Below are 15,316 nucleotides of genomic sequence, written 5' to 3' on the forward strand. Positions count from 1 at the left end.
CACTGCCTATTATCTATATATAGTCACTTTACCCCTACCTACATGTACAAATTACCTCGACTAACCTGTACCCCCGCACATTGACTTGGTACAGGTGCCCTCTGTATATAGCCTCGTTATTGTTATTTTATTGTGTTACTTTTTACTTTAGTTTATTTAGTAAATATTTTCTTAACTGTATTTATTTAACTGCATTGTTGGTTAAGGGCTTGTAAGTAAGCATTTGAAGGTAAGGTCTACATCGGTTGTATTTGGCGCATGTGACAAATTTGATTTGGTGCGTGCCACAGGAGGTTGGAGGCACCTTAATTGGGGAGAACGGGCTTGTGGTAATGGCTGGAGAGGAATAGGTGGAATGGTATCAAATAGATGGAAAACATGTGTTTGATGCCATTTCATTTGCTCCGTTCCAGTCATTATAATGAGCCGTCAACCCTCAGCAGCCTCCACTGGTGCGTACCTACACCACCTGTCGACCGGAGGAGTGTTGGCCGGGCAGGTGAGGCTCATGCAGTTGATCTACCTCTTCAATGTGTCGGAGGAAACACTGTTCACCTGACGACCGAGGTCAGTCTGCAGGCGCCTGGCCCGCCACAGCGAGTCGCTAGAGAGCAATGAGCCAAGTAAAGCCCCCCCGGCCAAACCCTCCCCTAACCCGGATGACGCTGGGCCATTTTTGCGCTGCCCTATGGGACTCCCGATCACGGCCGGTTGTGATACAGCCTGGGATCGAACCCGGGTCTGTAGTGACGCCCCTAGCACTGCGATGCAGTGCCTTAGACCGCTGCGCCACTCGGGAGGCCCCCACAAGATTTATTTCTAATAATTTTTTTGTGTACTTGATATTTAAAATTCTAACTTAACATGCATTAAATAGATAAGAGGGAATGTAGTCTGTATAACAAGTACTAAATGTAAATACTAATGTACAGCATGTAGGCTGTTCTTGATTTGAAAGGCGCGTCATGGTATGAAAATATATGCACTCACTAACTGTAAATCACTCTGGATTAGAGTGTCTGCTAAATGACTAAAATGTAAATGTAAATGTATAGCGCCATCTGCTGCTAAATATAAAATTACAGCATATGCCATTGACCCCAACTTAGTTTTTATTTAAATGATTAAACAAATATTATTACACATTTGTAGATGTAGACTACCGAATGGAGAAAAGTAACTCTTTCAATATCCATACATTTGAATAATTTAATCTAATTATAAAAGAGTCTTACAATATACAAAAAGGAACAATGATTGTAAAACCAAAATGCTCACATAAACCAGACAGCATTCTCAATACACAATCACTCCAATAAATACACAGATCAACACTTCCAACACACAAAAATCCCTCTTTTCAGAAGATTCTCCAATCTTCTTCCTCTGTTCTCAGTGTCCCCTCCTAAGACATTCCATTCCTTGGTCTATTCTTCAATAGTCTTTCTTAGTCGTGTTCATTAGGCACAAAACGGAAGAACACAGAATGAAACAGGGAGGGGCTACCTGGACTTGTCCAATTAGAAACGTTCATTTTTGTTTTCCGTTGCATCGTGTGCCCTAATAAACATGACCCAGATGATTTGGCCAGTTCGGTTCCTTTGACCTGTTCCTTTAGTCAGGTTCCGTGTCCAGGACCAGAGTAGGGAACATCACCCCTCCTTCTCCAAGCAGGGAGTAAATGTCACGGAGCGCGGCGGGGTTGGGAAGTCCAGGAGCGGAGAGCATAACCATGGTGTCAGAGAGAGCCTGTCAGAGAAACAAAACACACACCAAAAAAGTGACAAATGCACACAGGCGCAAAAACACACAGTAGTCTCGATATTGACCTTTGTGGAGAAATCAACTTTTACAGGGCACAGGTGTGTAACGGCATGACTCTTGGTAGAAATGTGTAAAAGGTGTGTTATTAGCTACCTGTTACAAGTGTGTGTGTCTGTGTGTGTGTGTGTGTATATACACTACCGTTCAAAAGTTTGGGGTCACTTAGAAATGTCCATGTTTTCCATGAAAACATACATGAAATGAGTTTGAATAGGAAATATAGCAAAATGCATAGGAAATGTAGTTATTGACAAGGTTAGAAATAATGATTTTTAATATAAATAATAATTGTGTCCTTCAAACTTTGCTTTCGTCAAAGAATCCTCCATTTGCAGCAATTACAGCCTTGCAGACCTTTGGCATTCTAGTTGTCAATTTGTTGAGGTAATCTGAAGAGATTTCACCCGATGCTTCCTGAAGCACCTCCCACAAGTTGGATTGGCTTGATGGGCACTTCTTACGTACCATACGGTCAAGCTGCTCCCACAACAGCTCAATAGGGTTGAGATCCAGTAACTGTGCTGGCCACTCCATTATAGACAGAATACCAGCTGACTGCTTCTTCCCTAAATAGTTATTGCATAGTTTGGAGCTGTGCTTTGGGTCATTGTCCTGTTGTAGGAGGAAATTGGCTCCAATCAAGCGCCGTCCACAGGGTATGGCATGGCGTTGCAAAATGGAGTGATAGCCTTCCTTCTTCAAGATCCATTTTACCCTGTACAAATCTCCCACTTTACCACCACCAAAGCACCCCCAGACCATCACATTGCCTCCACCATGCTTGACAGATGGTATCAAGCACTCCTCCATCATCTTTTCATTTGGTCTGCGTCTCACAAATGTTATTCTTTGTGATCCGAACACCTCAAACTTCGATTTGTCTGTCCATAACACTTTTTTTCCCCCAATCTTCCTCTGTCCAGTGTCTGTGTTCTTTTGCCCATCTTAATCTTTTATTTTTATTGGCCAGTCTGAGATATGCATTTTTCTTTGCAAATCTGCCTAGAAGGTCAGCATCCCGGAGTCGCCTCTTCACTGTTGACGTTGAGACTGGTGTTTTGCGGGTACTATTTAATGAAGCTGCCAGTTGAGGACCTGTGAGGAATCTGTTTCTCAAACTAGCCACTAATGTATTTGTCCTCTTGCTCAGTTGTGCACCGGGGCCTCCCACTCCTCTTTCTATTCTGGTTAGAGCCAGTTTGCGCTGTTCTGTGAAGGGAGTAGTACACAGCGTTGTACGAGATCTTCAGTTTCTTGGTAATTTCTCGCATGGAATAGCCTTAATTTCTCAGAACAAGAATAGACTGATGAGTTTCAGAAGAAAGTTATTTGTTTCTGGCCATTTTGAGCCTGTAATCGAACCCACAATTGCTGATGCTCCAGATACTCAACTAGTCTCAAGAAGGCCAGTTTTATTGCTTCTTTAATCAGCACAACAGTTTTCAGCTGTGCTAATATAATTGCAAAAGGGTTTTCTAATGATCAATTAGCCTTTTAAAATGATAAACTTGGATTAGCAAACACAACGTGCCATTGGAACACAGGACTGATGGTTGCTGATAATGGGCCTCTGTACGCCTATGTAGATATTCCTTATTTATTTTTTTATCAGCCGTTTCCAGCTACAATAGCCATTTACAACATTAACAATGTCTACACTGTATTTCTGATCAATTTGATGTTATTTTAAATGGACAAAAAAAAAAGCTTTTCTTTCGAAAACAAGGACATTTCTAAGTGACCCCAAACTTTTGAACGGTATATATATATACAGTTGAAGTCGTAAGTTTACATACACTTAGGTTGGAGTCATTAAATCTTGTTTATCAACCACTCCACAAATTCCTTGTTAACAAACTATAGTTTTGGCAAGTCGGTTAGGACATCTACTTTGTGCATGACAAAAGTAATTTTTCCAACAATTGTTTACAGACAGATTATTTAACTTTTAATTCACTGTATCACAATTCCAGTGGGTCAGAAGTTTACACATACTAAATTGACTGTGCCTTCTGATAGGCTAATTGACATCATTTGAGTCAATTGGAGGTGTACCTGTGGATGTATTTCAAGGACTACCTTCAAACTCAGTGCCTCTTTACTTGACATCATGGGAAAATCAAAAGAAATTAGCCAAGACCTCAGAAAAACAATTGTAGACCTCCACAAGTCTGGTTCATCCTTGGGAGCAATTTTCAAATGCCTGAAGGTACCATGTTCATCTGTACAAACAATAATACGCAAGTATAAACACCATGGGACTACGCAGCCGTCATACCGCTCAGGAAGGAGACGCGTTCTGTCTCCTAGAGATGAACGTACTTTGGTGCGAAAAGTGCAAATCAATTCAAGAACAACAGCAAATGAACCTTGAGATGCTGGAGGAAACAGGTACAAAAGTATCTATATCCATAGTAAAACGAGTCCTATATCGACATAACCTGAAAGGCCGCTCAGCAAGGAAGAAGCCACTGCTCCAAAACCACCATTAAAAAGGCAGACTACAGTTTGCAACTGCACATAGGGACAAAGAACATACTTTTTTGGAGAAATGTCCTCTGGTCTGATGAAACAAAAATAGAACTTGGCCATAATGACCATCGTTATGTTTGGAGGAAAAAGGGGGACTTGCAAGCCGAAGAACACCATCCCAACCGTGAAGCACGGGGGTGGCAGCATCATGCTGTGGGGGTGCTTTGCTGCAGGAGGGACTGGTGCACTTCACAAAATAGATGGCATCATGAGGAAGGAAAATGATGTGGATATATTGAAGCAACATAATAATAATAATAATAATATGCCATTTAGCAGACGCTTTTATCCAAAGCGACTTACAGTCATGCGTGCATACATTTTTGTGTGTGGGTGGTCCCGGGGATCGAACCCACTACCTTGGCGTTACAAGCGCCGTGCTCTACCAGCTGAGCTACAGAGGACCACGTCTATTGTTGGACATTTGCACTGAATTCATTTGAAATGTCCCAAAATAAAATGCTGCATAAAACATCTCAAGACATCAGTCAGGAAGTTAAAGCTTGGTCGCAAATGGGTCTTCCAAATGGACAATGACCCCAAGCATACTTCCAAAGTTGTGGCAAAATGGCTTAAGGACAACAAAGTCAAGGTATTGGAGTGGCCATCACAATATATATATATATGAATGATAGTTGTGCCTCTTACCTGATGCAGGTGCACCTCCTGCTGTAGCAGCTCCACTCTCAGCCTCAGCCTCTCCACCTCCTGGAGCTCTGCCTGGCTGGTGTAGGTCAGGGTGGGGGGCAAGGGGGTCACCCCACTCTGGTCACCCCAATTGCCCCTTCTCCTGACGGGGCAGAACGCTCCCGTTCCTTCCCTCTTCGGCCTCCTCCATCGATCCCATGCCTCCCGCTCTGGTTGGAAAAATTTTGTTTATTTTTAGAGTGCGAGGAGCGCGAGCAACCGAAGCCGAAAACGTTTGCGCCTCCTATGTGCTTGCTGCTGCCTCAGTTTAAATAGCAGGGCCAAGCATCGAGCGTCGTCAGGGATGGACTGACTGACGGCTTTAAAACCTCACTGTCACACTCACACAGGGGGACCTGAGAAGGAGCCTCACCATCAGTCAGACACACCTCAAAAAGGAGCCCAAGGAAACAAGAACAGATCTGTCTCCGGTGTGTTACGGTGTTACTCTGACGGTTTCTATTTTTATTTTCCATAAGTCAAGACAGTGAGGGGTTCAATTAGCTCGTTAGTGTGCGTCCGCGTGGAGATTGACTCTCAGGGAGCACATTTCTCCATTGGGGGATCGTGACGTGAGAATTAATCTGCTCATCGTCCTGTTGTGAGTTGACTCATGACAATGCTGCAACAAAAGCGTCACTGTACCGTTCTATTGTTGGACATTTGCACTGAATTCATTTGAAATGTCCCAAAATAAAATGCTGCATAATCATCAGACTACCAGAATGTAAATTAGAGATAAGAAGATAAGAAATATTACTGTTATACTGAGTGAAAAGACAAAAGCCTGTGCAGAATAAGAATATTCCAAAACATGCATTCTGTTTGCAACAAGGCACTAAAGTAATACTGCAAAATATGTGGCAAAGCAATTCACTTTTTGTCCTGAATACAAAGTATTGGATTTGCCCCAAACATATTACTGAGTATCACTGTCATATTTTCAAGCATTGTGGTGGCTGCATCATGTTATGGTTGTGTTTGTAATTGTTAAGGACTGGGGAGTTTTTCATGATAAAAAACAAACGGAATGGTGCTAAGCACAGGCAAAATCCTAGAGGAAAACCTGGTTCAGTCTTGCTTTCCACCAGACACTGGGAGATGAATTCACCTTTTAGCAGGACAATAACATAAAACACAAGGCCAAATCTACACTGGAGTTGCTTACCAAGACAGTGAATGTTGTTGAGTGGCCGAGTCACAGTTTTGACTTAAATCTGACTTAAATTTTACAGAGCTTGAAGAATTTTGAAAATAATAATGGGAAAATGTTGCGCAATCCAGGTGTGGAAAGCTCTTAAGAGACTTACCCAGAAAGACACACATCTGTAATCGGTGCAAAAGGTGCTTCTACAAAGTATTGACTCAGGGGTGTGAATACTTATGTACATGTAAATGAGATATTTCTGTGTGTGAGTGAATGAGAGAGAAAGAGGGAGAGAGAGAGAAAGCCAGGGCCAGCAAGGCAGCCAGTCGAGACTCTCAATTTTAAGTGGGGACTCTGGCTTTGACTCTGGACAGAGTGTGTGTATTCTGGAACATTCTGTCACAATCTAGCCCCTAGCCAGACATCTCGGAGGCTTTGGGAGCACTAAAAACGGTCAATTCTAATGAAAAGTTCCCACCATCAGCTCCACACTGTCACAGTGAGATTGGTGAGGGGGGAAAAAAGAGCTCAGCTTATAATTGTATTTGTTCAAGGCCGTGGAGAATATGTTGCATTATACTGTGAGATGCTATATAGGCTAATTTAAATTCTGCTGGGTGAATAAATTGCAAAAGGTCACAATTTCACCACAAGTTAAGTCCCTGGAAAAGTCAGTAAATGGGGAATTGGAGGGTAATATACCTACTTTCCAAGACTGATTTTTCAAATCCGAACTAATTCTCTTGACATTTGATTATACTCTACACTGTGCCAGTGAAAAACATTGAGAGGGAGAGCTCTCACTTCGAGTGGAGATGTGTGTGAGTGAGTGTATAGAGTGAAGCAAGATGTAGTACCTTTTCTCAGCTGTCCAGCACGTTTCAGGAGGTCTGCCACCATCTTCTCCAGGCCTTCCAGCATCAGCAAGGATTCATATTCCCTATTCTGGCATGTTGCTTCACATAATAACAAAGAAACAATAAATAAACAGTGAATTTTGAAAGTATTCAGACCCCTTTTTATGTTATGTTACAGCCTTATTCTAAAATAGATTAAAATATTTTTTTCCTCATTGATCTACACACAATACTCCATAATGACGAAGCAAAAACTGTTTTTTTAGAAATATTAGCAAATGTATTAAAAATTAAAAACAGAAATACCTTATTTACATAAGTAGTCAGACCCTTTGCTATCAGACTCGAAATTGAGCTCAGGTGCATCCTGTCTCCATTGATCATCCTTGAGATGTTTCTACAACTTGGAGTCCACCTGTGGTAAATTCAATTGATTGGACATGGTTTGGAAAGGCACACATCTGTCTATATAAGGTTACACAGTTCACAGTGCATGTCAGAGCAAAAACCAAGCCATGAGGTCGAAGGAATTGTCCATAGAGCTCCGAGACAGGATTGTGTCGAGGCACAGATCTGGGGAAGGGTACCAAAACATTACTGCAGCATTGAAGGTCTCCAAGGACACAGTGGCCTCCATCATTCTTAAATGGAAGAAGTTTGGAACCACCAAGACTCTTCCTAGAGCTGGCCGCCTGGCCAAACTGAGCAATCGGGGGAGAAGGGCCTTGGTCAGGGAGGTGACTAAGAACCTGATGGTCACCCTGACAGGGCTACAGAGTTCTTCTGTGGAGACGGGAGAACCTTCCAGAAGGACAACCATCTCTGCAGCACTCCACCATTCAGGCCTTTATGGTAGAGTGGCCAGACGGAAGACACTCCTCAGTAAAAGGCACGACAGCCCGCTCGGAGTTTGCCAAAAGTCCCCTAAAGGACTTGCTAAAAACCCGTTTTTGCTTTGTCATTATGGGGTATTGTGTGTAGATTGAAAAACAATTTAATCCATTGTAGAATAAGGCTGTAACTTAACAAAATGTGGAAAAAGTCAAGGGGTCTGAATACTTTCCGAAGGCACTGTATGTATGTATGTACAGTACCAGTCAAAAGTTTGGACACACTTACTCATTCAAGGGTTTTTCTTTATTTTTACTATTTTCTACATTGTAGAATAATAGTGAAGACATCAAAACTATGAAATAACACATATGGAATCATGTAGTAACCAAAGAAGTGTTAAACAAATCAAAAAACACTTTTTTGGTTACTACATGATTCCATGTGTTTTCTACAACGTAGAAAATAGTAAAAATAAAGAAAAACCCTTGAATGAGTAGGTGTGTCCAAACTTTTGACTGGTAGTATATACATACACATATACAGTGGGGGAAAAAAGTATTTAGTCAGCCACCAATTGTGCAAGTTCTCCCACTTAAAAAGATGAGAGAGGCCTGTAATTTTCATCATAGGTACACGTCAACTATGACAGACAAATTTAGATTTTTTTTCTCCAGAAAATCACATTGTAGGATTTTTAATGAATTTATTTGCAAATTATGGTGGAAAATAAGTATTTGGTCACCTACAAACAAGCAAGATTTCTGCCTCTCACAGACCTGTAACTTCTTCTTTAAGAGGCTCCTCTGTCCTCCACTCGTTACCTGTATTAATGGCACCTGTTTGAACTTGTTATCAGTATAAAAGACACCTGTCCACAACCTCAAACAGTCACACTCCAAACTCCACTATGGCCAAGACCAAAGAGCTGTCAAAGGCCACCAGAAACAAAAAATCAACTGTGGGAGCAATTATTAGGAAATGGAAGACATACAAGACCACTGATAATCTCCCTCGATCTGGGGCTCCACGCAAGATCTCACCCCGTGGGGTCAAAATGATCACAAGAATGGTGAGCAAAAATCCCAGAACCACACGGGGGGACCTAGTGAATGACCTGCAGAGAGCTGGGACCAAAGTAACAAAGCCTACCATCAGTAACACACTACGCCGCCAGGGACTCAAATCCTGCAGTGCCAGACGTGTCCCCCTGCTTAAGCCAGTACATGTCCAGGCCCGTCTGAAGTTTGCTAGAGTGCATTTGGATGATCCAGAAGAGGATTGGGAGAATGTCATATGGTCAGATGAAACCAAAATATAACTTTTTGGTAAAAACTCAACTCGTCGTGTTTGGAGGACAAAGAATGCTGAGTTGCATCCAAAGAACACCATACCTACTGTGAAGCATGGGGGTGGAAACATCATGCTTTGGGGCTGTTTTTCTGCAAAGGGACCAGGACGACTGATCCGTGTAAAGGAAAGAATGAATGGGGCCATGTATCGTGAGATTTTGAGTGAAAACCTCCTTCCATCAGCAAGGGCATTGAAGATGAAACGTGGCTGGGTCTTTCGGCATGACAATGATCCCAAACACACCGCCCGGGCAACGAAGGAGTGGCTTCGTAAGAAGCATTTCAAGGTCCTGGAGTGGCCTAGCCAGTCTCCAGATCTCAACCCCATAGAAAATCTTTGGAGGGAGTTGAAAGTCTGTGTTGCCCAGCGACAGCCCCAAAACATCACTGCTCTAGAAAAGATCTGCATGGAGGAATGGGCCAAAATACCAGCAACAGTGTGTGAAAACCTTGTGAAGACTTACAGAAAACGTTTGACCTGTGTCATTGCCAACAAAGGGTATATAACAAAGTATTGAGAAACTTTTGATATTGACCAAATACTTATTTTCCACCATAATTTGCAAATAAATTCATAAAAAATCCTACAATGTGATTTTCTGGATTTTTTTTCCCTCATTTTGTCTGTCATAGTTGACGTGTACCTATGATGAAAATTACAGGCCTCTCTCATCTTTTTAAGTGGGAGAACTTGCACAAATGGTGGCTGACTAAATACTTTTTTCCCCCACTGTATATACACACATACAGTGAGGGAAAAAAGTATTTGATCCCCTGCTGATTCTGTACGTTTGCCCACTGACAAAGACGTGATCAGTCTATAATTTTAATGGTAGGTTTATTTGAACAGTGAGAGACAGAATAACAAATATATCCAGAAAAACGCATGCCAAAAATGTTAGAAATGTATTTGCATTTTAATGAGGGAAATAAGTATTTGACCCCTCTGCAAAACATGACTTAGTACTTGGTGGCAAAACCCTTGTTGGCAATCACAGAGGTCAGACGTTTCTTGTAGTTGGCCACCAGGTTTGCACACATCTCAGGAGGGATTTTCTCCCACTCCTTTTTGCAGATCTTCTCCAAGTCATTAAGGTTTCGAGACTGACGTTTGGCAACTCAAACCTTCAGCTCCCTCCACAGATTTGGGATTTTGACCTATGGGATTAAGGTCTGGAGACTGGCTAGGCCACTCAGGGACCTTAATGTGCTTCTTCTTGAGCCACTCCTTTGTTGCCTTGGCCGTGTGTTTTGGGTCATTGTCATGCTGGAATACCCATCCACGACCCATTTTCAATGCCCTGGCTGAGGGAAGGAGGTACATGGCCCCGTCCATCGTCCCTTTGATGCGGTGAAGTTGTCCTGTCCCCTTAGCAGAAAAATACCCCCAAAGCATAATGTTTCCACCTCCATGTTTGACGGTGGGGATGGTGTTCTTGGGGTCATAGGCAGCATTCCTCCTCCTCCAAACACGGCGAGTTGAGTTGATGCCAAAGAGCTCCATTTTGGTCTCATCTGACCACAACACTTTCAACCAGTTCTCCTCTGAATCATTCAGATGTTCATTGGCAAACTTCAGACGGGCCTGTATATGTGCTTTCTTGAGCAGGGGGACCTTGCGGGCGCTGCAGGATTTCAGTCCTTCACGGCATAGTGTTACCAATTGTTTTCTTGGTGACTATGGTCCCAGCTGCCTTGAGATCATTGACAAGATCCTCCCGTGTAGTTCTGGGCTGATTCCTCACCGTTCTCATGATCATTGCAACTCCACAAGGTGAGATCTTGCATGGAGCCCCAGGCCGAGGGAGATTGACAGTTCTTTTGTCTTTCTTCCATTTGCGAATAATCGCACCAACTATTGTCACCTTCTCACCAAGCTGCTTGGCGATGGTCTTGTAGACCATTCCAGCCTTGTGTAGGTCTACAATCTTGTCCCGACATCCTTGGAGAGCTCTTTGGTCTTGGCCATGGTGGAGAGTTTGGAATCTGATTGATTGATTGCTTCTGTGGACAGGTGTCTTTTATACAGGTAACAAACTGAGATTAGGAGCACTCCCTTTAAGTGTCTGCTCCTAATCTCAGCTCGTTACCTGTATAAAAGACACCTGGGAGCCAGAAATCTTTCTGATTGAGAGGGGGTCAAATACTTATTTCCCTCATTAAAATGCAAATCAATTTATAACATTTTTGACATGCATTTTTAGTTTTGTTATTCTGTCTCTCACTGTTCAAATAAACCTACCATTAAAATTATAAACTGATCATGTCTTTGTCAGTGGGCAAACTTTCAAAATCAGCAGGGGATCCAACTTTTTTCCCTCACTGTGTGTGTATATAACAGACATGGGCTAAGCATTATTATTACTACACATTGACAAATAATTACTCTCTCTTCAGTATTTGGACATGAAATTAAACAAATGCAGTGATAAAGCGCAATGCAAATCAATCTCAAATGTATTGTAATGGTGCTATAAAAAATGTAAAGGTTTTGCTGTATCTAATTGCTTTACATTACTCATTAGAAGTTACTGTAATTAATTGTTATCTGTAGCATAAAAACAGATCTGTCAAATGATTGCTAACGCTAAAGCCTTCAGCAGAATTAATAAGTTCAGCACTTAATGAGTCCAGAGGACTAAGAGGTGATGAGCTGAAAAATTATTAACACTGAACGTTCTAATTTCTAAGCTAACTAAATCCTTAGTTTTTGGATAAATGGACCCCTTCTCCAGACTCTTGTTTTCTCATCGCCCACACTTCTGTCATCTCCTACCAGTTCTCCATCTCTCCCTTCCCCCCTACTTCTGTAATTTCCTATTTCTTACTAGTTCTCCATCCATCTCTCCCCCCACTTCTGTAATTTCCTATTTCTTACTAGTTCTCCATCCATCTCTCCCCCCACTTCTGTAATTTCCTATTTCTTACTAGTTATCCATCCATCTCTCCCCCCACTTCTGTAATTTCCTATTTCTTACTAGTTCTCCACAATTTCTGCTACTCATCCCTTCTTCCACCCCCCCTCTGCATCTCCTCTGGCTGGGCTGGTACCTGGCTCAGTGCCAGTGGTTCTGAAGGTCTGGCAAGTCAGCAGCAGCCGCTCGCTTTGGTAGCAATGACTCAGGTCCGTGCAAAGCTGTGTCAGTCTGTCCACCTGAGCCCCGGGGTCGGCCGGGCTGCCACTGGTTGGCCACTCTCTGGGGAACTGACCCATAAGTGGACGGGTCAAGGAGAACAAGCAGACAAGACTCTGGGAGATTATATTAGAAGACACTCATATGCACGCGCACACACATTGAATTTTCTGTGTGTTATTTTGAGAAACGCTGGTAGACACTGAATTTGATGCCGTGCTAATTTTTCTTACATGGGCTGTGTGAACGAGTGGGAGTGAGATAATTAGTAACGAGTTTATACTCGTTGAAATGAACGATTGATATCTCTGCAGGTCCCATGTCACATCTAAGATATATTATTAAAACACTATGTAACTACTCATTAATGCATAGATTTAACGTAAAGCAAGAGGGTGCATTAAATCAGGTTTAGCTATATGTGGGTGTTAAATGTTCAGTTCATCTGAGGAAGGATACAGTGGCTTTCACTCTCTCCATGAAGTGACTCCTCTCCGCCACAGGTTTGGATTGTTGAGCCAGGACCTTGTCCCATAACCTGAGGGTAGAAAAAACCCTGAAAGGGTCAAATGAATGTCCCAGCCACCAATACAGTGGTATACAAGTATACATCAGCGGAGGCTGCTGAGGGGAGGACGGCTCATAATAATGGCCAGAACGGAGCAAATGGAATGGCTTCAAACCATGTGTTTTATCTATTTGATACCATTCCACTGATTCTGCTCCAGCCATTACCACAAGCCCGTCCTCCCCAATTAAGGTGCCACCAACCTCCTGTGGTTTACATGTATAGCCTACTTCTTGTTTCCCAACCAAAGACAGCTCAACATCAATGAGTATGCAAAAGACGTGTAGAAGAAAAAAAAAATAATCACTTTGTGGACATTTGTTTTGGATACCTAGTTAGCTGTTCCTGCCAGAACCATAGCACATGCACCTGGACACACTGCTGTGCACAGGGAATTGACCCTTTTGCACATAATACATTAGAGAAAATTATGCATGCATTACAGAACACTGGATGGAAACTGTTACATGGAGGATGATATGAGTCAGACATTTCATCCACAGAAGATATGATTCACTGGCTGACCTGGTTTGTTTGGTCCTTAGACTGATCCATTTAGTTAACAACTGGGAGGGAACCCTGCCACAAAAACACAATCAAACATGTAGTGTCATTAAACCACACTCAAACTACTTAGTGTCACAACAGACTAGTCATATTATATCACCAATGTTGAGTTGCTTCTAGCCAACTTCTTAACGATATCAGTATGGTACTTTGAAGTTCCATTTTCATTTGCTATGTTGCTTTTGGCAAAGGAATTTGACACTGTCACAGACCCATTCTGTGGAGGTGAAACGACATGTGCTTTTGGCGTCCCCTCCATGTGTGAAACAGACACCGGGTCCTCGTTAGGGGGCTGGAAGGAAGTGGCTGCAGCTGACATGCACCTGTGGGACACCTCAACCTGATGATGTGCTGATGAGGCCTGTGGTGATTGACCCTGATCATTAGACACAGGACCTGGAGGACCAGCCTGCTTCACTGCTTTCCCAGAGGACTGGGGATGAAACCCCTTTGGTGACACGACAGATTGTTTCTGGATCTGGACAGAGCCTCTGATCATGCTAGCCCTGCCTTGTCCTGAATGACCTACCAGATGACCCATCCTCCCCCTTCCATCCCTATAGAGATGGGACGCAGAAGACTTCCTGGACTCTTTTTTGTCCACCGTGATGGGTCTGGAGGTAGTTTTAAAGCCATTTCTATTCCCTTTGGTGCCACCTGGGGTCAGAGCCCTTCCTTTGCAATGTGTAGTGTCCACTGGTTCTTTCTTTGGTCCTGTACAGTTCTGAGGGTCTTTTTGGGGTGCTGTGCCAACACGAACTCTGAGGGCCTTCTCCAGCATTCGATTCAGCAGTTCCATCTCCTGTCTCTCCTCCGGTTGGACATCTGGGTCTAAACACAGAAAGATACAAATATGCTGACAATGTAGATACAAAAAACTAAAACAAATATGACCATATCCAGTTACTACTAGTACACTGGGCTTTCAGAGTAAATAACAGATTGTGGATCATCATCATACCCATTTCAACATCATCTGTCAGTTTTATTTCCTTGCAGTCTTCCTGCTGTGGTCTCCTGGTGAATGATCAGATGCCAAGCAAGTTAAAACATAGGCCTATCTAGTTACGTACTCATACAGAACAACTTTAGACCATTAGCGTAACAGATAGCAATGAACGTGGAGGTTTTATTGTACTTACAAAGAGCGCAGTATCTCCCTGTATTGAATGATGTTCTCGTTTATCTTGGTCTCCTCTACTTCGCACAACTTGATGGCTTCATCCACAAGGCTAAGCAGTGACATGATGCTGCCTGGCACTGTTATACACAATAGACTAAAGTTCACAGTGAACATGCGCGAACAAAACAGCGCTACTATATCTGGGTTGTAATCATTAGTCCAAAACGTTTTGCAACGGAAAACTTTTACTCCAAACGGAAAACTTCTTACAGCGAAAACAACATTTTATATATGGACACATTCAGGTAGGTCCCTCTCCGTTTCGTTCCGTTTGGGTCCTAGTGAATACACCCCTAGTCTAGCTAACGTTAGATAGCTAAATGAAAACATACGCACACTGCAAACTTAAATGCATCACATACACATTTGAAAGCAGCATCTTGAGAAAGTGTGACACTTGCAAGCTGTCACGTGTCTGTTTTTGTACTGACCAGCGAAAGCAAAAAGCGGAAGTTACGCTAGCGAGCTAACTGGCAAAACAGAGTATATTTGCAAAGTCCCAAACGACTGTCACAAAACCCATTCAACATTGTCTGGCGTTCATATACAACGTCTACTATGTAATCCTTTAAATACTGGACAACATACATATTATTCACGTAAAAAATCGCACACACGACTTTCTCCACCAACT

The 15,316-nt window shown here is 42.6% G+C and overlaps 1 pseudogene across 1 annotated transcript; it reads right to left on the reverse strand.

The window, feature by feature from the left end:
• Positions 1–1,089: 1,089 nt before the first annotated feature.
• LOC311120010 lies at positions 1,090–15,316 on the reverse strand (annotated as a pseudogene). Its single transcript has 9 exons — positions 14,642–15,316; positions 14,461–14,516; positions 13,712–14,330; positions 13,458–13,511; positions 12,824–12,902; positions 12,232–12,435; positions 7,048–7,146; positions 5,005–5,213; positions 1,090–1,749 (listed from the first exon to the last, which is right to left on the reverse strand). The product of its transcript is annotated as an uncharacterized misc_RNA (transcript).

The sequence above is a fragment of the Coregonus lavaretus genome (genome assembly GCF_964263955.1).
Source record: "Coregonus lavaretus genome assembly, contig: HAP1_SCAFFOLD_918, whole genome shotgun sequence".
NCBI classification, from domain to species: Eukaryota; Metazoa; Chordata; class Actinopteri; order Salmoniformes; family Salmonidae; genus Coregonus; species Coregonus lavaretus.